Source organism: Alligator mississippiensis, chromosome 1 (genome assembly GCF_030867095.1).
Source record: "Alligator mississippiensis isolate rAllMis1 chromosome 1, rAllMis1, whole genome shotgun sequence".
Classification (NCBI taxonomy): Eukaryota; Metazoa; Chordata; order Crocodylia; family Alligatoridae; genus Alligator; species Alligator mississippiensis.
Genome location: NC_081824.1, coordinates 469982548 through 470007263, shown reverse-complemented (window position 1 = coordinate 470007263; position 24716 = coordinate 469982548). Strand labels below are relative to the sequence as shown.

The following is a 24716-nucleotide window of genomic DNA, read 5'->3' as shown; positions in this document are numbered from 1 at the left end:
ACTTAGTTAAGGAGCACTTGGAAGGGTTGGATGGGTACAAGTCAGCCGGCCCTGATGACCTCCATCCACAGGTGCTAAAGGAATTGGCCAGCGTAATTGCTGAGCCACTGACATGGCTGTTTGAGCTCTCATGGTGCTCCAGCCAGGTCCCTGAGGACTGGAAAAAGGCCAACATGGTGCCCATTTTTAAGAAGGGAGACGGGATGAGCCAGGTAACTTTAGGCCAGTCAGTCTCACCTCAATCCCTGGGAAAATACTAGAAGAAAGAGCGCGTTTGTGCAGGCCCAGCAGGGGAAACGATGCTGAAAGGAAACCAGCGTGGGTTCACCACAGGTAGATCCTGCCTGACAAACGTTATAGCCTTTTATGACCAGGTCACACACTGCCTTGACACAGGAGCTGAGGCCGATGTCATCTACCTGGATTTTAGGAAGGCCTTCGACACAGTTTCGCATCCTATTCTCATAGGGAAGCTAACGGGCTGTGCAGTGGATGCCTACACAGTCAGGTGGGTGGCTAACTGGCTTAGGGACCGCATCCAGAGTGTGGTGGTGGACAGGTTGTTCTCAGCCTGGAAGGAGGTGGGCAGTGGGGTCCCGCACAGTTCGGTCCTTGGACTGGTGTTATTTAATATCTTCATCAGCGATTTGGACGAGGACATGGAGAGCACCGTCTCCAAGTTCGCAGGTGATACCAAGTTATGGGGCAAAGTTAGTACACCGGAGGGCAGGGAGCAGATTCAGGCTGACCTGGACAGGTTGGATCAATGGGCAGAGAGAAATAGGATGCAATTTAATAAAGATAAAATGTAAGGTACTCCATCTAGGAAGGAGGAATCCCCAGCACACCTACAGGTTGGGGGATGACCTCCTCAGCAGGTCAGAGGCTAAGCGAGATCTTGGAGTCATAGTTGACACCAAGATGAATATGAGCCGGCAGTGTAACGAGGCCATCTACAAAGCCAATCTCACCTTGTCATGTATTAGCAGATGTATGACCAACAGATCGAGGGAGGTGATGCTCCCTCTCTATGCGGCATTAGTCAGGCTGCAGTTGGATTATTGGGTCCAGTTTTGGGTGCCACACTTCAAGAGGGACACGGAGGATCTGGAAAGGGTTCAGAGGAGGGCCACTCACATGATTAGTGGTCTCCATGAACGACCCTACAAGGAGAGGTTGAGGGATCTGGATCCCTTCAGCCTTTACAAAAGACGACTGAGGGGTGACCTTGTAGCCGCCTACAAGTTTATCAGGGGAGGACAGCAGGGAATTGGTGATGCACTGTTTACCAGAGCACCCCAGGGAGTAACTAGAAATAATGGGTGCAAACTAGTGGACAGTAGATTCAGGTTAGACATTAGGAAGACATTTTTTACAGTAAGGATGGCCAGAACCTGGAACGGGCTGCCAAGAGAGGTGGTGCTATCACCTAACTTGGAGGTCTTCAAGAGGAGGCTTGACAATCACCTGGCTGGGGTCGTCTGACCTCGGTCCTCTTTCCTGCCAGGGGCAGGGGGTCGGATACATTGATCCATTGGGTCCCTTCCAACTCTATAGCCTATGAATCTATGACTCTGAGGACCCCCCCCCACAAACACACACACACAACCCCACCATACTCCCACACACACCCACACACTCTCATAATCCCCCCCACATTTCCACTGCCAACTATAACACCCCCAAACCCCACCTCCACCTCCCACCATACCGACACACCTTCACACCCCCCACCCCAACCACATACCCCACACCCACCCTCCCAACTTTCTCCACCCATCATACCCACCCCCACAACCTCCCCCACACTTCACCACACACCCACTCCCCAACCCCCCCCACATACACCCCCTTACTCCCCCAATGCAATATACAAGAGTAAGACTATTTTGAGCTACAATGCAATCACCTCTATATACACAATGCAAACACACAAAAATCAGGACAAAACTATTTAAAAAAAAATTAAAATAAGTTATAGAAGATGTTTGGCTTTCTTAGTGTATGATTTGGTTTTTTTTTTTCTGGTTTCAAGATGGCAAACCCCTGTCCCAAAAGAAGTACTTCCAGGGCAAGCGGAGGCACTTCCAGTGGCAAAGGTCAGGAGTTAGGAGCAGGATTTCCAGTCCCAAGATGGTAACCAGGGGGCGGGACACCTGTCAAGGGGTGGAGCTACATTTGTAGCCCTCAACAGCTCACCAAAACTAATTAAGTGGCCCTCCACCCAAAATATTTGCCCACTCTCAGTCTAGCCTTAGGCACATGATGATGGTGGGAACACCTACCTTTTGCTCACTAATCTAGTGGTTGAAGCACTTGACTAGGAAGAGGAAAAAAGTAGGTTTTTGGTCCTTCTCACCCTGAGGCAATTTAAACACACATTTTCCACTTCCCCCAATAGTGTCTGAGCCACCACACTAAAGGCTAGTCTGGGTGCAGGACTTCTTCACTCCTTTCCTTCTGTTGACACACTGAGATCTTCATAATGTTCAGTCATTTACTGTATAACCCTGTAGGCACCTAACGTCCCTAAGCTCCTTCTTTTCCACAATAAAGCTCCCTACACAGCTAAAAGTCTAAGTCTTGACAGCACCTTATTTCCTTATGCACTGCTCATCTAGGTCTTTGCACAGAACACCAAATGCATCTTAAAATACATTCAAGCAAGGAAAAGGGATGGCTCTGAAAGTTGCTGGTAAAACACGATGCTTTTCACAGCCTTTCCTATTGTGTTTTATACCGTACACAAAGAGTAAGACGTGATGATGATGAAGCGAGAGTCCCCACACTCATATGTGAGAAGCATGAGGGTCAGAAAGACACCAACAGGTAGAATGGGCAATGTCAATAAGACCTCGAGCACCCGAAGGAGGGCCATAAGGGTATTCATAGATGACGTGGTCAGCCATTTGAGCTTGAGCACCACAAATGCAGCCAGTGTTGTTGGAGAGGCCTCAAAAATGCATGCTTACCTTAAACCATCCAATGCCCATTTTGAGACAGTTAAGAGCAGTCCAGGCCTTTCAGAGCAGCAGCTATCCCAATGGGTGGAGACTGGTGTTAGGGATGAAGTCCTTTAGCTGCAGTTCTTGTGCAACATACAGTATTGCCTGCTGCATTGATGGGAGGTGCATGCTGTAGGTAACATGCCATTCACCTGATGCCATTCATGATAAGCTCATTCACCTGAGTGGAGAACGGGTACTGAGACTTCAGGCAATAATTGGCTTTTTGGCTTTTGGCTACTAGGCTGGAGTGTAAAGAATGGTCTGGATCTTGGGTGGTCAGGGTCACAGCTTGCCTCCAGATGTTGGGGTGGGGAATGGGGAAGAGGGGGAGGGGGAATGCCTGACAGGACTAGTAAGCAGTCAACTGGAGTTGGCATAAGGCAAAGAAGGTAAGTAAAATAACACGAGTGAAAAGCAAGTGACAAAGTAATATTGTCATCACTATGATGACATTTCCAGAACAACCCTTGATTAATTGCTATTTAATGCCACCGCCATTTAATATCTAATTGACAGTTTTTGCCCATTTCCTATGGGATAGATGCTTACATCATAAAAACCACCTCCATCGTATTGACGTTCCTGCTAAAAATGACATGGAGGTTCCAAAGTGAAAGTCTGAGATAATCCCTGGTTAGCAAGGCCCTGCTTCAGGAAGGTACTTAATACATTGTGGTGGCACTATTCAGATGTCTAAAGTTAACCATGCAAATAAATACCTTCCCAATTCAGGGCAACAGCATATCTACCCTACAGAAGAAGTGACTTTGCTCAGTAATGCTCTCAATCTCAAGATCAACCTCTGAGGATACTTAGTGATACATGCAGATATAAGCTAGCCATTAAGTCACCTGAAATGGCTCACAAAGGATCAAATGACTGTAAGGGTGACCTTCCAACAGCAGAGCATGACCAAAGGGGTACTGTCATGGGAGAAGGATGAAATCATAGGAAAGGAGGTATGGAAGGGATCTCACAAGGTCACTTAGACCAACCCCCTGTTCAAGGAAGGATCATCCCAGATTAAAACATCCTAGCCAGGTGTCTGTTTAACCTGCTTTTGAAAATGTCCGAGGATGGAGATGCCACAACTTCTCTAGGCAGCCTGTTCCAGTGCTTGACCACCCCCATAGTAAGCAAGTTCTTCCTAATCTCCAACCTCAATTTCTTCTGCTGCAGCTTGAGACCATTGCTACTAGTCCTAATCTTTTAAAGTAACGTAATCCTTTTAAATAGTGTAATTTTTTTTAAGAATAGTGTACACTATTCTTCAAACAGTGTAAATGGCCACAGGGAAAAGACCACCTCCACCCCAACTATAATCTCCCCTCAGGTATTTGAAGACTGTTATCAAATCTCCTTCCTCAGTCTTCTTTTCTCCAAATTAAATAATGGCCTCTGTGCTTAGCCAAGCCAAGCGGAGGATCAGGAGTGTGCCACCCCTCCCCCAGGTCTCCGTGACTGAATCCCTGGATTAATGTGTTCAAATGTTACACTCCTCATAGGACTCTAAACTCATGGAAGAGGTGATATTTTTTATTAGACTGACTAGATATTTGCAAACAGATTATTGTATTTATTTGCAAGCTTTTGGGCACACACGCCCTTCATCAGGCATAAGAGAGAACAGAGATTGTAAAAGTTCTCCTAGCAGAAATGAAAATTCATATTTCACAGGAGAGCTGAAGGTGTGGTAAAAAGTTTCCTGTTTGGAATAGTTCATTCTGTCCAGGTTAGGAAATGAACTATTCGAAACGAGACTTTACCACACCTTCAGATCTCCTGCGAAATATGAACTTTCATTTCTACCTAGGAGAACTTTTACAATCTCTGCTCTCTCCTATGCCCGATGAAGGACGAGTGTGCCCAAAAGCTTGCAAATAAATAAAATAACATTTGCAAATATCTAGCTGGTCTAATAAAAGATATCACCTCTTCCATGAGTTTTGATTCCTTTTGCCTCTAGACCAATACAGCTACAACCTGGATCCCTGACACTCTTCTTACATATTTTTATTAAAGCGACGAACATCTCTTGAAGAGCAGCTTCAAATGGTCAGCAAGAAAGAAACCAGCAGAGCGTGGGGAATAGCTATAAAGCTATGTTAGCAGTAGAACAACATTAAGCTATAAATATTTTTATAAATAAGTGCCTGAGTTTGGTTCACTCTGAGTCAGGTAAGTACTCAGAAGGTTGTCAAGAGTGTAGGTAAAACCCCACCGCCATGCAAAAGAAATGATTGCATTAGGAAACATTCTGGACATTAGGAAACATAATCTGGATGTATCACTCTCCTGCTTAAAGGTGCCTATAGATGTGCTCATCCGGGCTCTAATTAGAAGGCATCAGACTCGCTTAATTGAGTCTGCTCTGCATTCTAATGAGAAATTCCAGCATCACCTCACCGTTGCATGTTTTAAGCCCCCACACATTTCAAAATGGCCGCAGGGGTGCTTTATGTAAACCTCATCAAATTTGCTTTAGATAAAGTGTCCCACAGTCATTTTGAAATGTGTGGGGGCTTAATACACATGATGGTAAGTTGTTTTAATTAGAGAGGCTGTCTGGGAACTGCTCTAACTAAAACGGTCCCCCCGCCTCCACCCTAAGCATGTGTATAGGCAGCTTAAAAGAGCATCACTCATCCGCTCGGAGCTGACAACTTGTGATGTGGGCGACACAAAAACAATAAACGCAGCCTTGGTGACTGCACATCCTGAGAGCAATCCAAACACCATCCACTGAAACCATTTGACCAATTCTTTGCAAACAGCAATAGAGCCTCGGAAAACTAGGGAATGGTTCACGAACAACTTTCTAAACAGGCAGAAGGTAGGCAGAGTTGCACCTAACAGACTAACCAGAACAAAAGAACTGCCAGTAACTGGGTGAGAACATAGGTTCATCGAGGTCCATCTCGTCCAGTATCCTGTGTCACACAGTGGCAAAGAGGAGATGCTGAAAGGGAGAATCACCAGGGTATTGCCCGGGGTTTTTTCCACACTGTCCTTCTCTCACCTGCAGCCTCCAGCATTTAAGGTCCAGGAAATTCTGGTTCAGAGGCCGTGCCCCTAACTCCCTCGCTCAACACCTGCTGATGCCCCTTTCCACCAAGCATGCGTCCAACCCTGTTTTGAACCTGTCTAAACTGTCAGCCTCCACAACATCGTGTGGCAATGAGTTCCACACTTTAAAAGAACGTCCTTGTGTTGGTTTTAAACTTACTACCTACTACTTTCATTTTATGATCCCTGACGTTTTGTATTGTGAGAGAGAATGAATAATGCATCCCCGTTTGCTTTCTCTTCACCATTAGCATTCTGTAAACCCTTACGTCCCCTCTCAAGCATCTCGTCTTTAAACCGAATAGACCTGGCCTCTTTAGTCTCTCCTCCTATGGAAGCCCCTCCATACCTCTAATGATCTTTGCCCCCGGTTCTGCATCTTCGAATTCAGATTCATAACGTTTTTGTAACCAAAAGAAGCTAGATTTGCAACAAATAGCATTTGAAATACAGTCTAGAAGCAGCTAAACTCTCTTTTGGAAATGTTTTGATAGAAACCTCCTTATATTATACAACTGAGGATGAGTTAAATTGCCGTCTACTGGGGTCAGACAGAGAACATCTGGTTCACATCACTAGGATCATGTCTCCTTCTGTGCATGTGTGTGAATTAGCTTTATCAGGCACCCCTTTCAGACCACTGTAGTATGTAAAAAAAAATTAAACATCACATGGCCTCTGATCTCGACACATCTCTGAGAACAGGAAGGGAGTTCTCACAGGTTCCCGCCTGAACGCTTCTGAAAAACATTTTAATAAAATTAGTAAGGAGGAAAAAAAATGGGAAATTCATGGCATTAGTCATGTCTCTTATGTTTTTACACCCTAAAAAAGAAGGGGAGGGGGGAACAACTTTGAAGTTCATTTTCCATACCAGAACAAAATCTGAAAACTTGTTTTAGTGGGTTAAGAAAATAAATCTTATCTAAACTAAGCTTGCTCCTCTGTTTGAGGCTCCCCAGCCAAAGTCACTGACAGAAAGGTCTCAGAGGTCCGGAGCTGCGTCAGCGGTTTGCTACCAGACTCCTCTTAATAAAAGAGAGAGTCATCTGAACCAAGAGGAGAATCTATAAATGTGGAGCTCGAAAGAAAGCTCTCCCGTCTCCTGGGAGCTTTGTCAAAAAGTGCACGGGCACGTACATGATAGAGTGAGGACTGGGAACCAGGAGTCAGGAAATGACTCTTACAACACAAACAGTAGGCCAAATGCATCCCTCGTTCATCCTTGATGTAGCTCCAATGATGAATCTGGCCCAATTGCTTTATCACCATATACTTGATAATGCCAATGACTCTTAATTTATCTCATGCATAAATTATAACTTTCTGGTCCAGAACTAGCAGTGTGTGAATCACTGCACAGATGACAATTAGCGGTGGCTTAACCCTTTCTGATATCCTGGCTCAGGACTAAAAAAGGCTGATATCCCAGCCCAGCAAGTAAAAGAAAGGGAGACACCTTTCAAGGTACAGTTGCCTTTGGTTAGCTTCAGCTATACTGCTGCTCTCAAGCATCTCCTACCATTTTGCAAGTGCTGTTCCCCAGCACGAGGCAGCGATAACTCTTGCTGTATCCATGCCACTCCCAAGATCTGCTTCTGGCGTGGCTGAAGTAGTAGTGAGAAATGCTCTCAGGCCAGTTTTGTGGCCTGGTTTCAAGACTTGGTGGGTGCAGTCAGCATGGGTGGATGGGTGGGGTGAGGGCCACCCTCTTGGGAGCACCACGGAAGTGGTACAGAGGTACACAAAGCTTCGTTAGACGCTGTATTCACATGCTTCAAGAGACCCTGCTGAGCTGTTGGGACTCTCCTGCCCTCAGCAAAAGGAGAAGACCTGCATTTCCCTTTTCCCTCTCTCACTTCCGGCTGCACCTTTGCACCCTGACTCGCACCCTGGCCCATAGGTTAATATGTCAATGGCACAAAAACTAGATACTGAGGGGACAAGCTGATGACATTGCATGTGCACCAAAAGGCAGCGCTGGCCACATTTAATCCATCACCAAATGCTGTTTCCTGAAGTGCCCCATACATCCCTGGAACAATTTTTTCAAAGGGAAATAGGAATTTGCAAGCCTTAGGGTTGCCAACCCTCCTGGATTGGCTGGGAGTGTACCAGAATCAGCATCAATCTCCCAGTGACTATCAAAAGCAATCCAGGAGATGAACGGGTCGAACAGTACAATTAATGACATTATGACAGGTTGGGAGGAAAAAATCTCCTGGAATAGCTTCAGTCAGAGTTGGCAACCCTAGGGAGATACTACTTTGGGATATCCAATGGCAAGTGCTGAGCTCCTCTAAAATGCCCCCTTTAAAGCATGTTGTAGTGGGTGCTTGATAATCGAGGCACCCAAAGTTTCAAGTCACTTCGGTAAATCTGGACCCTAGAGCATCGGCATCTCCTGCACTGGAGTGTGGCGCCCCAAGTCAGGCCCTTACAGCCAGCGGCCCAAATAGAGCAGATCCAACTGCTCCCTGCCTGGTGGCTGGTGACACTGTGCCGCTGGATAATTCAGGACTTCTTTGGGGCAACAAACACAGATCTCCAAGTGAACACCAAAGCAGCGCCTCCGTTTTAGATCAACAAAGAAAACCATGCTGAATATTTGCTATTCAAACATGCCTGATACATAGTTGTGTTTATTTTGGCTTTCGGCTATATGGAAAAGCACATTTCCAATGTATTCGTCTAGAATATTAGAATATTTTTCAGACCCTGTCCCCAGATGTACACACCCACTGGTCTTAGTTCTTCCACATCTGTCATGGTGACACATGAGCCTCAGTTTCCTAAGGAGCAGGGAACAGCAGAAGAGGGAATGGGAGAAGGATATGTGGGATAGGAAAGGGTGACTCAAGTGACCAGATCTGGCGCCCTTGCCAGTCAGACCATTGGGACAGTGTCTCGTTCACATGTTTGTACCGTGTATAGCAGAATCACGGAGCACTAGTCTAATAAAATAATGATGACGATGATCATGACAACATCTGTGAGTCACAGCTAGTGGCCTATCCATGTGCAAGCAAGATGCGTTCTTAAAAGTGTTTGTTTCAGTCGTTCCCAAAACGACGGTCTGTGAAGTCAAGTTGCTCTGCTCTTTACAACAAGGCCAATCCCCTTTTCAATCAGACGCTTCATGATAAGGTTCCATAGTCATGAATTGCATTTTAAGGGTTGGCAACAGTCAGTTTGTCTTAAAAGTGTAGTTGTCACCCTCTATTTGAAGTTGCATAAAAACAAGGAATTTCATTCATAGGGTACACTTATACTAGACTGGAGGGGAGGGGAAGAGAGGGGAAGAGAATGAACTGAGGGATGGACAACGAGCAGAGGAAAAGCTGACAAACAGAAAACATGAAATGCTTACTAAAAAGGACAGTGATCTGTTTGCAGCAACATCTGGAAAGAGCAACAAGCTGCAGCATTTCCCCCGGAAACTTTTTCCATACCACATATGTAGATGATACTTCCCGCACTGGCAATAGCACCAATATGTTGCTACAGAGCACCAAAAGCATGACACGTGCACATTTACTATGCAGTAACTAAAATTACTGTGCAGTATGGGTGTGCATCTACACGTGCATGCCCATACTGCACAATAAATATGGTGATTTATGCCAGCTTGAGCGTAAATTTGATACCCGAGTCATGCAGGTATCAAATTTACCCCTGATTAGTTACTGCACAGTAACACACATGTAGATGCCTTACTGCGCAGTAATGCTGTGTGTGTGAACTGATTTGGGACTAACTTTAGGACTAATGCATATTGGACTGCATTGGTAGGAGCATTGCCAGCGGATTGAAAGAATTATTCCCCTCTATTCAGCACTAGTGAGGCCACATCTGGAGTCCTGTGATGAGTTTTGGGGCCCCCACTACAGGAAGGATGTGAACAAGTTGGAGAGAGTCTGATGGAGGGCAACAAAAATGGTGAGGGGCCTGGGGGACATGACTTGCAAGCAGAGGCTCAGGGAAGTGGGATGATTTAATTTGCAGAAGAGAGTGGGGATTGAATAGCAGCCTTCCAATCCCTGCAGGGGGGTTCAAAAGAGGATGGAGCTGGACTGTTCTCAGTGGTGGCAGATGACAGAACAAGGAGCAGCACATTGGAGCAAGGGAGGTTTAGGTTGGATATTAGGAAAAACTCTCATGAGGAAGGTAGTAAAACACTGGAACAGGTCACCTAGGGAGGTGGTGCAATCTCCATCCTTGGAGGTTTTTAAGGCCCAGCTAGACAAAGCCTTGGCTGGGATGCTGTAGCTGAGGCTGGTCCTGCTTGGAGCAGGGGGTTGGACTAAATGTGACCTCCTGAGGTCCCTTCCCGCCCTCATTTGCTATGATTTTATTTCCACTCAGCAAGAAATTTCTCCCCATGAGGTACATGGGGTTCAAGTCTCTCATGCATCGTTTCAAGACACCCACTTCTCTACAGATCTAGAGATCCTTCTGACTAGCCAAGCAGTAGCTGCTGCAGGACTGGAAGCCAGGTGGGGGAACAAAGACCAAGTATTGTCCCCTTTGTCTCTTTCCAGTCCTGGGCTTAGCTAAAACTCAGAGAGTTTGCTCCCTTCTGGGTTTCACCATGGGAGTCAAAGTGAATGCTGCAGCATCACTGAATAACTGCACACAGCAGACTTAAGAGTGGGAGGACTCCAATTAGACATTACAGGGCTCTGTTCCTGACTGTTTTGTTATCACCATAGCTATTTTGTTTTTAAAATGAAATACATGCCGATCTTAGGATAAATGGCAGCAGGCAGCACACATCTGCGGGTGTTTACATTGTTTCCTGGAATCAGCGGCATGCCCGAGATCCCTCTTTAATACAAGAATGCAGTAGGGGGTCTTCATTCACTGCTTTAAAGAGACGTTTTAGACTGACCAGACCAACCTTTCTGGCTCAGTTAACTGAGCAATATTCATCTCATCTAACTCAGTCAGAATGCTAGGAATTTCTAAAAGCTTGAGACATGCTTTGGAAGTATGCATCCAAGAATTATTGTCATCCCCCCGCCCCTTCCTCCCATATCACTGGATTAAGTCAGCTTTGCTTAAGGGAAAGCAGGCAACGAGTACAACTATTCAAGGGGTATTTTTTTTATGTTTGATGTTTGATAAGTAATCCGTTGTAATCAAATTCATTGCACTTTGAGAGGTTTCAGGCATTTTCACAACTCCCAGAAGCTGTATTCAGACACTAGCCACTAATCTAAAAACAGCAATCAAAATGTGACAGTCAGAAAAATATCGGCATGTAGAATTAACTGGTTCTGCTGTTGGGGCACAGCACACACCCTGTCCTCAGGGAGGAAAAGGCTGAGCCAAGGGCAAACCCTTACTCTCCTAAAAAGATACAGGTCTTTTAGGGGTGCAATTTTTAACCTTTGGGGGTTTTTTTTAATGCAAATGTCTGGTGTGTAAGCTGTTATAGCAGTGTAACAGTGCCTCAAGCTTAGTCTCACGTCACTCATTTGTCTTCTTCCTTCAAAGAAAAGCGACACGGGTACAAGAGGCACAATTTTGCTACCCTGTACAGCCAGAGAGATTGCTCTCGCTGGCTCAGAACGGTGTTCTTAATTTGATCCCAGTACTCAGCCTCCCCAGAGCACAGTTTAGGATACCAGCAGGGATGCCTTAGCCTTCTTCTATGAAGTCCTTTCATCTGAGAGATGATACATGTCTAAACACAGATGCTATAACTGTTTGAGGTGGATGGGAGACCCTGGACAGATCATGGGCTTAGGTTCTACGGCCCCTGTGAAGATGTTGGCTTGTGAACCAACCAAGCCTCACAGCTAAGAGGCCCATTGAGGTAGTCCAAATGTTTGCTGTGACTTTTATTTCAAAGGGTACTGTTTTCAGGGGCAGTCTAGGGGGTACACTATTGTACCTGCACCCTTTTGATTCCTGCTCCATCCAAAGTTTAAAACCAACCGTCTGGCAGTAGCAGTAGCATTTCTAGTCAGGCAGTGCTGAAGGACTCATCTGGCTCATTATCATCTTCCTGATCCCTTCTAAACACTTCAAACCCCAGGTGTGGACAGTCTTTTAATGGTCTTGATTGTCCTTATTTCTGCAATTCTGCTTTCTGTTAGCTGCTTCTGGTCATGGGGCTCCTATTACACAGTTCAGAAGATTGTTTTTAACTCATTCCAATACAGTTATATGTTTTTGCTTCAATCTTAAACTGAATAATACCGCTCTAGGCTCTTAGCATATTAGTAAAGTTTATTTTTAACAGGAAAAAAGCATGTTATATTATATGTCACGATGCACCTCACCATCTGTACCCCCCTTTTCAATATTCTAGATCCACCCATGATTGTTTCTCTAGTCACCTGCACAGGACCGCTGACAAGTTGCAGGTGATCGGAGAAGTGGTGCCCTTTGGAGTAAAAGCCACAGCAACCAGCTGTACGGCAGCCCATTCGTGACTTGGCAACCCACTGGGAATTCAGCAGGTTACAAACCACCCACGTGATTCGGGTTCTATGGTAGAATTAAAAGCAGTAAAACATTTAGATTTAGACAAGGCCTTAAATTTCACAGAAAATAGCCTGGAGCCCACTTGATCTCCTGAAAGACACCGGGTCAAGTCACCTCTGCTACCATGTAGATCTGTGTCTAAGAAGTCTGGGTACTGGGATCACTAATTAAGAACAGTGAAATCAAGGATGTTTGGCATCTCCAGGAGGTGCTGACCACATTGTAGGATTAAGCCCCTGACGCTTAGAAAACTATGCAAGAGGAAAGAAATATGGCACACAAGGGGCAACAGGCAACATTCTTGCTCAATAAGCGTCTCCCCAAAGGAATGATTTGGCCTCCAGGAAACCAACACCAAGAAACCAGACAGACCGCATCATATTTTACTCATTTCTCCCAAGAAGTCACTCCCCTAAGATGTGTACAAGCTGCAAGGCACCTTTCACTTTTCGCTAGCAGCTGAAAGGGCAAGCAGAAGTTTCTCCATTACAAACTCACTTCCCATTGATACACATCTGGATCCAATCATGAAGATCACACATGCAACATAGCTTGTGAATCAGCAAGCTGCTGGGGGGGAGAAAGTCATTGCCAAAACATCCAGGTTTGGGACAGAATCTCCTAGCCAACGTCTTGTTGCTTATTTATTTGATTCCAATGACTCTTAATTTCCATTATCTTAGGGCTTTGTCTCTATGGATGTGGGCCTGAAACAAGTTACATTTTCTACAAAGGATGATGTTTCATCTGTTGCCTCTTATTGGGAACAGCACAATAGACTATGCTAGAAACATACAGATCAATTTATCCAAGGCCTCGTGCAAGTATGTACTAGTAGATCACAGACTTGAATGAGATTTTGGGATACTTCAACAGGAGTATTAGGTGCAAGACCTGGGAGGTGCCAGTACATCTCTACTCAGCACTACTTAGGCCCCATCTTGAGTATTATGTACAGTTTTAGGCTCCATGTTTTAAAAAAGGATGTGGCAAAATTAGAGAGGATCCAAAGGAAGGCAACAACAATGATAAAGGGCTTGGAAGGCAAGTTATAAAAAAGAGGTTGAAGGAAATAGGCATGTTCAAGCTCACAGAAAAGGAGCTTAAAAGGGCAAATGGTACAGTCTAAAGGGCTGGCATAAAGATGAGGGGGAGGGAATGCCCTCACTGTTAGTACAGTGATGCAGTAGAACAGACGCCTAGGGAAGTTGTGGGCTCTCCATCATTGGAGGTGTTCAAGAAGAGGTTGGACAGTCACTGGTCAGGAGTGATCTAGGAATAGTTATGCTCATACTATAGGTATTTCCCATATTCCTGGGCTTTGCTGGTTGCCACATGCAGCCACGAAAGCACTCCCCCCACCTCTTCTTACTACATTTTGGGGGGTTGCCTTCCTCAGCAGCATTGGGAATTGGCTGCAGCTGACTGGAGATTGTGACTGAAGTGCACCACTGCTCCTGCTGGGACTGAAATCCAGAGGTTCCTGGCTAAAGGGTCTTCCCCTCTGCTCAGGGTCATACTGATCACCACTTTTAGGGTCAGGAAGGAGTTTGACCCCATGGTCAGACTGTTATGGACTTGGGGTGGAGGGGGTTGCCTTCCTCTGTAGTGGGGGAGGCAGGGTCCTCTTCCTTGGATCTCTCACACTATCTTAATGTTACTTCCATCAGCAGGGCATTGGCCACCATCATGCCACAGGTAAAGCAGGGGCAAGTTAGAGCACTGTTTTATGGTTGTGTGATGGTCACCTGGGTAGTTTTAACAATAGGTTAGGCAAGGATTTTGTTTGGGATGGTTTGGATTGGGATGGTCCTGCCTCAGGCAGGGGGTTGGGCTAGGTGACTTCTGGAGGATCCTTCCAGCCCTACGATCCAAAGAAAACATGTAAGAATTATGTCGAGGTAGAGACTTCACATCTAGACACATGAAGGAGAGCTTTGCTGTTCTGGTATGGACCGAGCTCTCAGGAGATACAGGTTCACCTCCCACTCCATCCCTCTTTGAGCTTGGGTAAGATATTCTGTCTATGCTACAGCTTCCTATATATGAAATGGTGCTTCCTTATCTGATGGTGGCATTGGGAGGACAATACATCCATCATTATAAAGAGGTCAGTTACTATGGAGGAGAACATACACGCATCTACAAAGAGGACCGTTCACCTCATGTGTATGCTTTATGCTGCCACTTTTGCTTGTGTGAAGAGCTTATGAGCAGTTTCCCAATCACATTATTTTTCAAAGTGTTTGCACCGCTTTTTTGTGGTAGTTTGAAGCAGAAGGTAATGTTCATTCATGTCCCAGATGGGAATATTTAAGGGGAAGCCAGGTTATAAAGAGCCCTGTTGTTCACTGGCTTTGGCTGTTTGTCCATATTCTCCTTGAGAAGGAACAGGAAGTCTTTAGTGACTGGGTTTCCTCCTTCTGTTATTTCCTAGAAACTGAAATTCTTTGATCTTCTCTGGTCTTGCAAAACCATGGCACGGCCCCACTCCCACTGATATCAATGGCAAAACTCCCAGGCTAGAAATGGACACTACACAAACCAATTTAAGTGATCAGAAACTGATTTAAGCCTGCAACAGAACAGACATTCGGGGCACATAAACCAGTTGAAACTGGTTTGAGATATGTCTGATACTACATTCAACCAGGTTTAACTGATTTGGGTCAAACCGGCTTATGCAATGTCTGTCCCAGACCCTTTCCTGGTTTAACTTAAACCAGGGTCCCCCAGCATCCAAGATGCTTTGCAGCCTTGGGTGGGGCTCCCTGCTCCACTGCAGGGCTGGCCCCGCCCCCCTGCTCCCTGGTTGGAGCTCCGACAGAGACTGCAGGCAGAGCAGTGTCTGCCTGGCTTCCTCCACACCCCCTGGCCACTCAAGCAGGGATCCCCCACTCCCTTCTCCCATATGGACCATAGCTGGCATGTAGTATGCTAGCTAATGCTGAGAGGTGTCTACACAAGGCAGACAGGACAAAGGCAGACACGTCAGTGTCTGCTTAGGGCTTTTTGGAGCTAATCAGTAGGTAGCTGGTAATTTCCCTCCATTCTTTCTTTGGAAAAAGTTGTTTAAGAAGAGCTTAAACTAATAGGAGAAGCTTTTGTTTTCTTGATGGGGTACCAAACGCTACGTTATCAACTCCCTGCTGGCTCCCTTGCTGGCCAGGAGTGGGGGGGGGGGGGGTGCTTCTGAATCAGAGCATCTTGCTGGGGTCTGGCCACGTCCCTCTCAGCTCAGCACTGTCTAAGGGAAGGGAGGGCTGCTCCCCAGCTTCTAGGACCCCCTGGGGTCCCCATACCCCACTTCAAGCATATGCCAGCATTTCTTCAGTCCAGACGGAATATCTGTGCACTTGAAAACTGTTTCAGCCTAGCCAGGTTAGACTAACCTGCAAAGATTGAATCAATTCAGATTCAGCCTTTTTGAATGTCTGTCCCTAGCCCTAGGGTCAGATTCTCAGCCGATGCAAATTTATTGAAGCCAATAGGGCCATCCTAACTAGACTGATATATAGCAACTGAAGTCAGGACCCCAGTTGCATTAAAAAAGAGAAAGGTACCTTGGTGCTATGATACTCAAACCTGTTCAGAGATAAAATAGATTTAGAAACAGTTTTCTATTATGTAACCTTTCCTGCAACATTTATTTCTCCAGGCTGACTTGCTGATTGTGATTGCCAATGTCATCAGACCCAGAACACAGGCCACATACCATCCATCCCTTCTATTTGTTTCATTTCGGCTGCACTGCTCCAATATGGAGGAGTCTGCTTGCTCACTTTAAAGGACCCACCATAATCAAATACTTACAGTTGGAGGAAGAGTGTCAAAAACTGTGCAAACATAGGAGGTGGCATCTCGGGAGTGTGTGAAAACATCCTTCAGTTTGATTTTGGATCATGCCTCCCTCCTAAGCACCAAGTTTTGCCTTGAGCCTAGGATTCAAAACATTAAGGGAAAAAAAGAAGAAAATCAGAACTAAACATGCTACATTTCCCATTCAAGCCCAAAGAGAAGGATATATTTCCCCATGGTTTCAATGGGAAGCCACAAAAACCAGCCAGGTCAACTTGTAAACGGGCACCAACCCATTGAATGCTCCATGGCTGTTAGCAATATTTTCCAGTGAACGTGGTCTGAATTTTGATGGCGTCAGTTTGTCACTCGGCCCCACTCCAGATCTCTCTCCTCTCAGTGACTCAGTATAGACTTGATCTTATGGCAAAGCTTTCATTGAGCATACGGGGGCAGGATCAGGGTTCACATGATTGGAGCAAACAGTTTAGAGCTCAATTCTAAATCTCGGCTGCTTTGCGATCGACTTTAAATGAGATGAGATCAATTCCTTTCTCTTTCTGAACCTCCTTTTCTCTATTTGGTGAGGATGATAATTAAGTACCTCCACAGGGTGACTGTACCTTCTAGTGTGACTGAGTTTTAACACTTATAAAATGCTGGGATCCTGGTATAGAAGCACTTCATAAGTGCAATCTCTCAGAAATCAGCATGTGCATTTCCAAAGGTATTTGCAGATGATATCTTCTCAGCACACACTACATTTATTGCCCCTACATTCCTTCCCCCACCCACACAGCCAGCCTCCCAACCCCTTTACTACATACTAAAAGACAAAGGTTTTGTTCATTCCACCAGGTGTAGGAATGCCTAGCCAATTTGTAAAGCGATCAAAGAGCAGTAACAATATACACACAAGAAATGTTACTATTTAAAATCATTGCTTTCGTGTAGAAGACGATTTTAGCAATGATGGCAGGAATACTTTAAATAAAACGTGAAAGGCTATTCTTTCTGGAAGTTCATGCTATCAAAAGAAACATCTAACAGAAGCAGAAACAATAGCCTGGAAAATCCGAACTTCCTGGTATATATTTTGAGAAGTACTTTGAAGATGTGGAGACCTATACAACTACAAAGGCGTATTTATTCCTGTTATTAATACTATCAATTTGGTGGGCTTTTTAAAATGTGTTTATAAAAAGCTTTCAACATGCAGCATGCTGGAGGCATCAGGACAGACAAGAAAAGCGGGCTGGCAGTTTTGGCGTCAGGAGACGTAAGACGTAAGACAAACATTCATCTCTGTGGTACAAGTGCCTCACAGGGACAGACAAGGGTCTCTGGGTAAAGTCACAAACTGTGATGAATTAATCCTTGCAACAATCCCAAGCAACAGTGAAGTCTTACTACACAGACTTTGCCAGCAAGGTATAGCATGTTTAAGTGCATGTCCACGGTTGCATACAAGGTCTGCGTCAGAGCCAGGTATTGAACATCCCGTCTACAAGGCCCTCCTACTTCCGTAGCCAAAAATGGTTATAAACTTGCTACAGATTTTATTTGGCTTGTGATATGAGAGTCAGTTTAGAGGTTCACAATAGTTCCTTAGGGGCCTTATGAATCTAAAGCAGGGGTAGGCAACCCCCGGCACCAGTGCCAGAGTGTGGCACGTAAAGGCATTTTGCTTGGCACATGCACCTCGGGGCAGACAGCGGGGAAAAGGCCAGGGCTGCACTGTCACAACAAGGATTGGGCCCCTTCCAGCTCCCTTGCCATCTGCTGCTGGCACGCCGACATCTTACAAGCTGAGCTTGCAGGTGTTTTTGGCAGGCTTTCCAAAAATGTTGCCGATCCCTGATCTGGAGTCTTTAAAACTTCCTATGGCTGCTTTATGTCCTCTACCTCCAGTATCTCCGCCAGGTCCTGCGGGACAGTGGTACAACTTGTCCCAGCTTTACTACATCCCTATAAAGCTGCTGAACACATCTGTCACTCTTAGCTTCACCTGCTCTCTGTCCCCTTTGAAGCAACTTGCATTCTGGGACATTGGCAGCGCAGCCCTTTTCCCCACCATGTGCAGGGCATTTGAATTGGTTCAGCCTTTGTTTACGGCTAAACATAATGGTCCTTTCAGTGACAATGATGCAGTCAATTACCACCAAGTGTAGGAATGCCTTTCATTTTATGATTGCCAGTAGGGCTGTATGAAACGGGTGTGTTTCGATTCGGATTCAGCCGTTTCAGAGGACAACGATTTGTTTCGGTGTTTCGGATCACTGTCCCATTTCGTTTCGGCCAAATGTATTTTGGCTGAATCTGTTTCAAACGGGCTGCAAGGGAAGCTTTGCACAGTCATACCCGGCCGGGGGCTGCAGGACCCCAGTAGGGAGCAGGATGGGGCCGTGGGTGGCTCATCCAGGAGAAGGGGAGGGCCGCTGCCCTTGGTGTAGGCGAGGAGACCCCTGCTGGATCTCTAATCCTTATCATGCCAAGTCATGGGGCAGGGAAGCATCAAAGAGCGGCAAGCAAGCCTCCTGGTCCCTGCCACATGACTCATCTCCGCAGGGAGCAGAGATCTGCACTGATGGTCTCCTCGCTGCTGCTGCCTGCCCCATGCAGCCCCAGATCTCTGCTCCTTGCAGAGCCAGGTCACACGGGAAGGACCAGCACTGCCCCGCTGCGTGACCTGGCTCTACAGGGAGCAGAGATCCATGTCGGGGTCTCCTCCCTGCCACTGCTCACCCCACGCAGGCTTGGATCTGCGTTCCCTGTGGAGCCAGGTCGGCACTGCCCTGCCACGCAACCTGGCTCTGCAGGGAGCAGAGATCTGCACCGGGGTCTCCTCACTGTCACTGCCTGCCCTGTGCAGCCCCGTGTCACCAGGGCAGTGTGGGGCGGGCAGCAGCAGCGAGGAGACCCCTGGCGCAGATCTCTGCTCCCTGCGAGGCGGAGTCGGGAAACTCAGAAACTCCAAAATTTTCCAAAACGTTTCTGAAACGTTTCACATGTCTCGTTTAGTTTCAGAGACGTTTCTAAGCTTTCCGTTTCAATTTGGATTCGGTGTTTCAGGCAGCAAAATGGCCCGAAACACCTCCAAAACAAAACAGCTGCTGAAATTTTGCACAGCCCTAATTACCAGATCCAACCTGCTCCTCCTCTTAAGCTCTTACTAGTCAGGGTTTATAGCCAGTATTGTTCTCCTGATTGCCCCTGAAAATTCACCTGTTTGGGGAAACGTTAGACACAACATATTTATCTTAGTAGAGAAGGAAGGAGAAAGGAGCCAAGAAACTGTGGACAGTGACTCCTGGTTCAGTCCAGGCTCAAGGAAGACACCACTGTATGGAGCCTTTCAATAAGAAAGCAACAATGACATTGGGCACTTGTACACATTATATATTGTTCGCATACATGCACGAAACGGGGTTTCATTAACTTCTCAGAGACAAGCTTTCAGTATCCCCACTGTGGGTAAGAAGAGCTCCAGTGGGAGGAGAGAGAAAGAAAAGCAGCGGTGTTGCACAGTGACCCCTTGGTTATTTACCCATCCAGGGCCTCGTGCATAACCCCATTCATAAAGCCACCCCATGCCCCCCACTGCCCAAGCACTTCCAATTTTCTCTCGTTTTTATTGAACGCTGACCCATTTATTCCCCTTTGTTAGCTAGGAAGACAGAAGAAAGGATTAGCTGAACAAAAGCAGGCACGCCAACCACCCTCTCTTTACCAGCTGTGCCCAGCTGTTCCCCGTCAGTAAACAACATGGCATTGAGCTGTGATTTGAAGTGGGTGGCATTTTCAGTTGTCTGAGATTTTTAGAAGACTTTAACATCTATGAGGGCTAATTGCATGTCCTAAAATTTCAAAAAAAAGGTCTAGCTAGCAGGAATGCAATTGTTCCCATCTCCATTTAAATCAGTAGACAGTAGGAGGTTCCCAACCACGGAGAACAGCCCACACAATGCGTTTATTTCTACACTTTAGGAAATGGTTTATAATTGACCTCTTCCCAGAGATGCAATTCAAAAAGGACTGGACTCCCCTCTCTATTGGGCAAGATATTTCTTTGTGATTCACCCTGCAGGGTCTTATTTCATAGCTGAAGTCATAAAGGGTAAGAGGTTTCCTCTGATGCATCTGAGAAAAAGAAACATCTTCAGCTGGGTAAACAGAAAGGAGTTATTTCCTAGTAAAACTGGGCATGGGTAGAGAGTCCCCAATTTTCCATGCTCTCTCTCACCACTGAGTTTCTGCTTCAGTTTCTCCCTCGTACTTACTCACCGAGTCATCACCACTATGGTACCTACTCGCGGGCTCAGTGGTGACACAGACTGGTGTTTCTACTGCGGGAGTCAGATTTAATTTCATTCAGATGCTTCAGAGGAGCCGAGATGGTAGAGGTTGCTGGGGAGAGCGTGGGAGATGATCCCAGTTAGCTCATTCTCTGTCCATGCCACTACGCCTCTTCCCAAACCAGGACACCATCCTGAGCACCTCTGGGCCCCAAAGCAGCTGCCAGCATTTGGCATCCCCCTAGGTTGAGCATCTCCCCATAAGGGCACCTGCATGGGACCAGGAGAACCCAGAGTGACCCTGGCCTGAATCTACCTTATTATCTCCCAATTTCACCTCCTTCTCCTCGTCATCCATATAGATAGGCACAGCTTGCAAATGCTGTAGACTGTCAAAGGCGTTACCACATACAAGCTCTTAATCCCAGGTCCCACAAGCCTTCTTGTCCCCCAAATCCCTGTATAGAGCTATGTTCTTCTTTCCAATCCAACTTAGTCTTTAAGAGGAGTTTAGACGAACACTTCACTGGGGTCGTTTGACCCCAGTACTTTTTCCTGCCATGGCAGGGGGTCGGACTTGATGATCTGCTCAGGTCCCTTCCGACCCTACCAACCAACTATAAAACTATGGGTTTCTTGAGATCCCCACCCCCCAACACACACACACACACACACACACACACACACACACACACTGGGCTCATACTTTGAAGGATGTTGATTCTTTAAAATTATATAAATTATAGCCTGCAGGCTTTGTCTTTGAACCAAATGCTTCAATATATCCCAAATTTCCCTTCACGTGTTTGATGTTACCTCAAAAACCAATGCACCTTGAAGTTTTATGAGTCACTCTACAGCATGAAGTATCCAAATAGACGTTGGATTTTATATTACATAGGAAGCACTTTAGAGAGGCTCTCTGTAGTCTGCAGGAGCTGGTGATCAGTAAAGAGGATATCAACTGCAGAGAGGAAAAGAGCCAGGAGGGTGCAATGTGTTTCTGATTAAGCCCGCATGCAGCACATGGAAAAGATAAGGTTTTTGAATGTGTTTTTTTTTTTTTTTTTTTTTTTTTCCCTGAGCAAGAGGAGTAAAACTGCCTTGAAATAGCCAGGTCGAGTTCACAATCCCATTGAAATCAAACAGGTTAGATTTGTCTATCACTCATGGTAAAGTAAAGCCCAATACAATGTTGTAGTCATTGGAAGACTTCAGTGGCAGGTGGATTAATACCTCAGTGAGGAGTTACTCATAAATCAGTGGATGAACCCAGCCTAAGTGAGAAGTTTGCCACTGACTGCAGTAGGAGCAGACACAGACCTCAGTGCAGCGCTACTTCTATACATAATAGTTGGCATAATATCTACCAAAGGAAGAACTCAAGGAAACAAAGTGAGAGAGGGAAGTTTTCAGACATACCTGCTGATGTAATATGAAGAAGATATATACTGTTAACTCTCATTCTGTTCTGAAGTGAAGACCCTGAAAGAGCCTGAAAACGCTGGGCCAAATACTGCTCTTGTTGGTGTAAATCTCAAATAATCCTGACATCAATGGAAATGCTCACTTAATTTTCACTGCGGTAAGTGGGAGCAGAATTTGGCTTGTATGTAAAGTGGGTCCCAAAGTGAAGCTGCTTTAGATCAACGAGGCAAACGATGCTCAAGATCCAAGTTAGAATTAGAGACAGGACCTGGGAACTACCCCCCTGAATCAGACCCTTTCAGCCCAGCGCCTGAACCCCGGCAGTGGCCAATTCCCAATGAAATACAAAAAAAGCCAACCCCTTCTAGTAGACATTCTGACTTGGAGGTCAAGGTACATTGGATGCTCATCCAAACATTATCCCAATTATGCATAACTCTTAGAACAGCTAAACTGGAATCTCACAAGATATTTTTCTTCCAAATGGAGGAGAAATTCAAATCGGGATTGAGTTTTTAGGGACGGGTCGGTGGAAGAACCTATTTCGTTAGGTCATTTTGAATTTAATCCTAGTTGGGGGTCAACTTCTTATTTGATCCAGAATGGAAAGCTGAGCTCATATGGGAGCTTCATACTGCATGGGTCAACGTTTTATATTTTCAGGAGTATCCTTTATCTTTTGAAGGCTACCAGCAATATTTTTTCCCCCTTCAGACTGTAGGAAAATCTCTATAGAGTGTGTCCATGTAAGGGTGTAGCGGGGAAGGAAAGAATGCAAATATAATCCCTTAAGAAGGCTATGTAAGGCCTAAAGGTTAAATGCTTTGCTCAATGTTTTATCTTCCCTCCTCAGACAAAATCCTTACTGGTTTCAGCAAGAGTGTTTCCTCAGAAAGGACTGTGTAGGGAATTAACCTAGACATGATGCATAGGCAGCTCCCCAGCCACTTGGGCTTGCCTAAGGATTACATCTTTGAATAGACAGGACAGCCAAGGGAATGACCATCATCTGCATTTCACAGATGGGAAACTGAGGCACAGAGGAAGACACTAGCTGAAAGGCCAACAAGGAGGCTGTGGCACTCTCAGAAACTTAACTGTAGCCTCCCGAGTCAATCCACTGCTTTAACCCATGCAACCCCCTTAGCTTTGTATAGTTGGGCGACTGAAGTGCTCGGCACATTTACGGCACTGTAACAAACAATAGTGATAAATATAAAAATAAAAATAAATAAAATAACTAACTAACTAAAATAACTAAATAAAAAAATTGGAGAAAACGGGGAGAAAAGCTTCAGCCAAGAAGTGCTGATGTTATGTCTCCGGCACACTCACATAAAACCCATATCCGAATATGAAACCAATTCCATTTCAATCTCTTCCCTTTGCCTCAGCATCAGGCACCCCCTTTCTAAGTCGAGGTAATCATCATCTTTGCAACCCAGGAGGTTTCTGACTGGTAACATCTCAGAAACATTTTTCCTTTCATCCCCCATGACGGCTGAGTGTCTCATTGCCTTTCTTGGCCTCTCTGTCCTTCTGATTCAAAACTTTCACCATATGGAGCCACTCAAACACGAACCAGCTCCGAGCAGGCTGGCTGCTAGCCTGTCAGCTTTTGATTTAACTGAGCTGATTACTAATACTTCAGGTTATGATTTCGATGAGTTTTCATATTCCACTCATTTGATTGAGTCTCTGGCATGCGATTTGTGGTTTGCAAAGCTCCTGACATATTGCTTCAGTTAGAGCTGAAAACAAGCCCGGCACCAGCTGTGATGTCCCCATTCTCCTCTCCTTCCAGTTTAAACCGGGGAACTAAACTCCACTGGCCTCCATTTGGGAACTCCCAATAGCCGTGGTTGTAAGCCATGACCAAAATCAGGCCCCTTAAGAGGGAAGCTCCTTTGAAGGGATGGGACAAGCCTTTTTTCTGTGATCTCCCCTACCCCAATGCTTCTTTTTTTTGGTTACTGTCCCCACTCATCTTCAGAGCCCCCATTGTCAGCTCTTTCCCTGGTCATGCAAAGCTAGATAAGATTCCCCGGAAAGCCTGGAAATGCAATGCTGATCCAACCAGGTCTTTCACCCAGGACCAAGGAGAGTTGTTTTCTCCTGCATGGTTTGATCAAGCACCCTACAGCTCTCCAGATGGCAGCGCCCCCACAACCGAGGGGGAAGACGACTTAGAACCGAAATTCAGATCATGCACATGCCAAGACACGGACGTGGGAGGTAGGGATGAAAAAGGCATGTTTGATCAACCAGTCCATCTCCTCAATGATCAGGTATCGTTTGCTGTGCCAATAAGGCATGAGGTTGATAGCACTGATGCTCACGCTACTCTGAAGAGCAGGTGGCACACTGTTTTGTAATATTATCATCAGCGCTTCAATAGCCTTGGGTCTTGGCTAAAATTGGGGTACGAAAGCTCCCCCCCGGAAAGCTAATTCAAATACATGAAGCAAAAAGAAAGCCTCTTATCTTTGTAATTGTGCAGTTAGGTCATGCCCCCTGACTCTCTCAAGGGCCTAAACTCCTCTCAGGGAATTAAACAGATTCTCTTATGCACCCAAACTCCACTAAAACCAAAGGAAATTGGGCACACACATACCTTGGTGGGGGG

General features: G+C 45.8%; 1 long non-coding RNA gene across 1 annotated transcript in view; it reads right to left on the bottom strand.

The window, feature by feature from the left end:
• Positions 1-24716, bottom strand: part of LOC109281112 (uncharacterized) — a 47572-nt gene that overhangs the window by 13727 nt on the left and 9129 nt on the right. The window contains exon 2 of the long non-coding RNA XR_002087671.2: positions 16383-16507. This is a non-coding gene — a long non-coding RNA (uncharacterized LOC109281112). The remainder of the gene's footprint in view (positions 1-16382; positions 16508-24716) is intronic.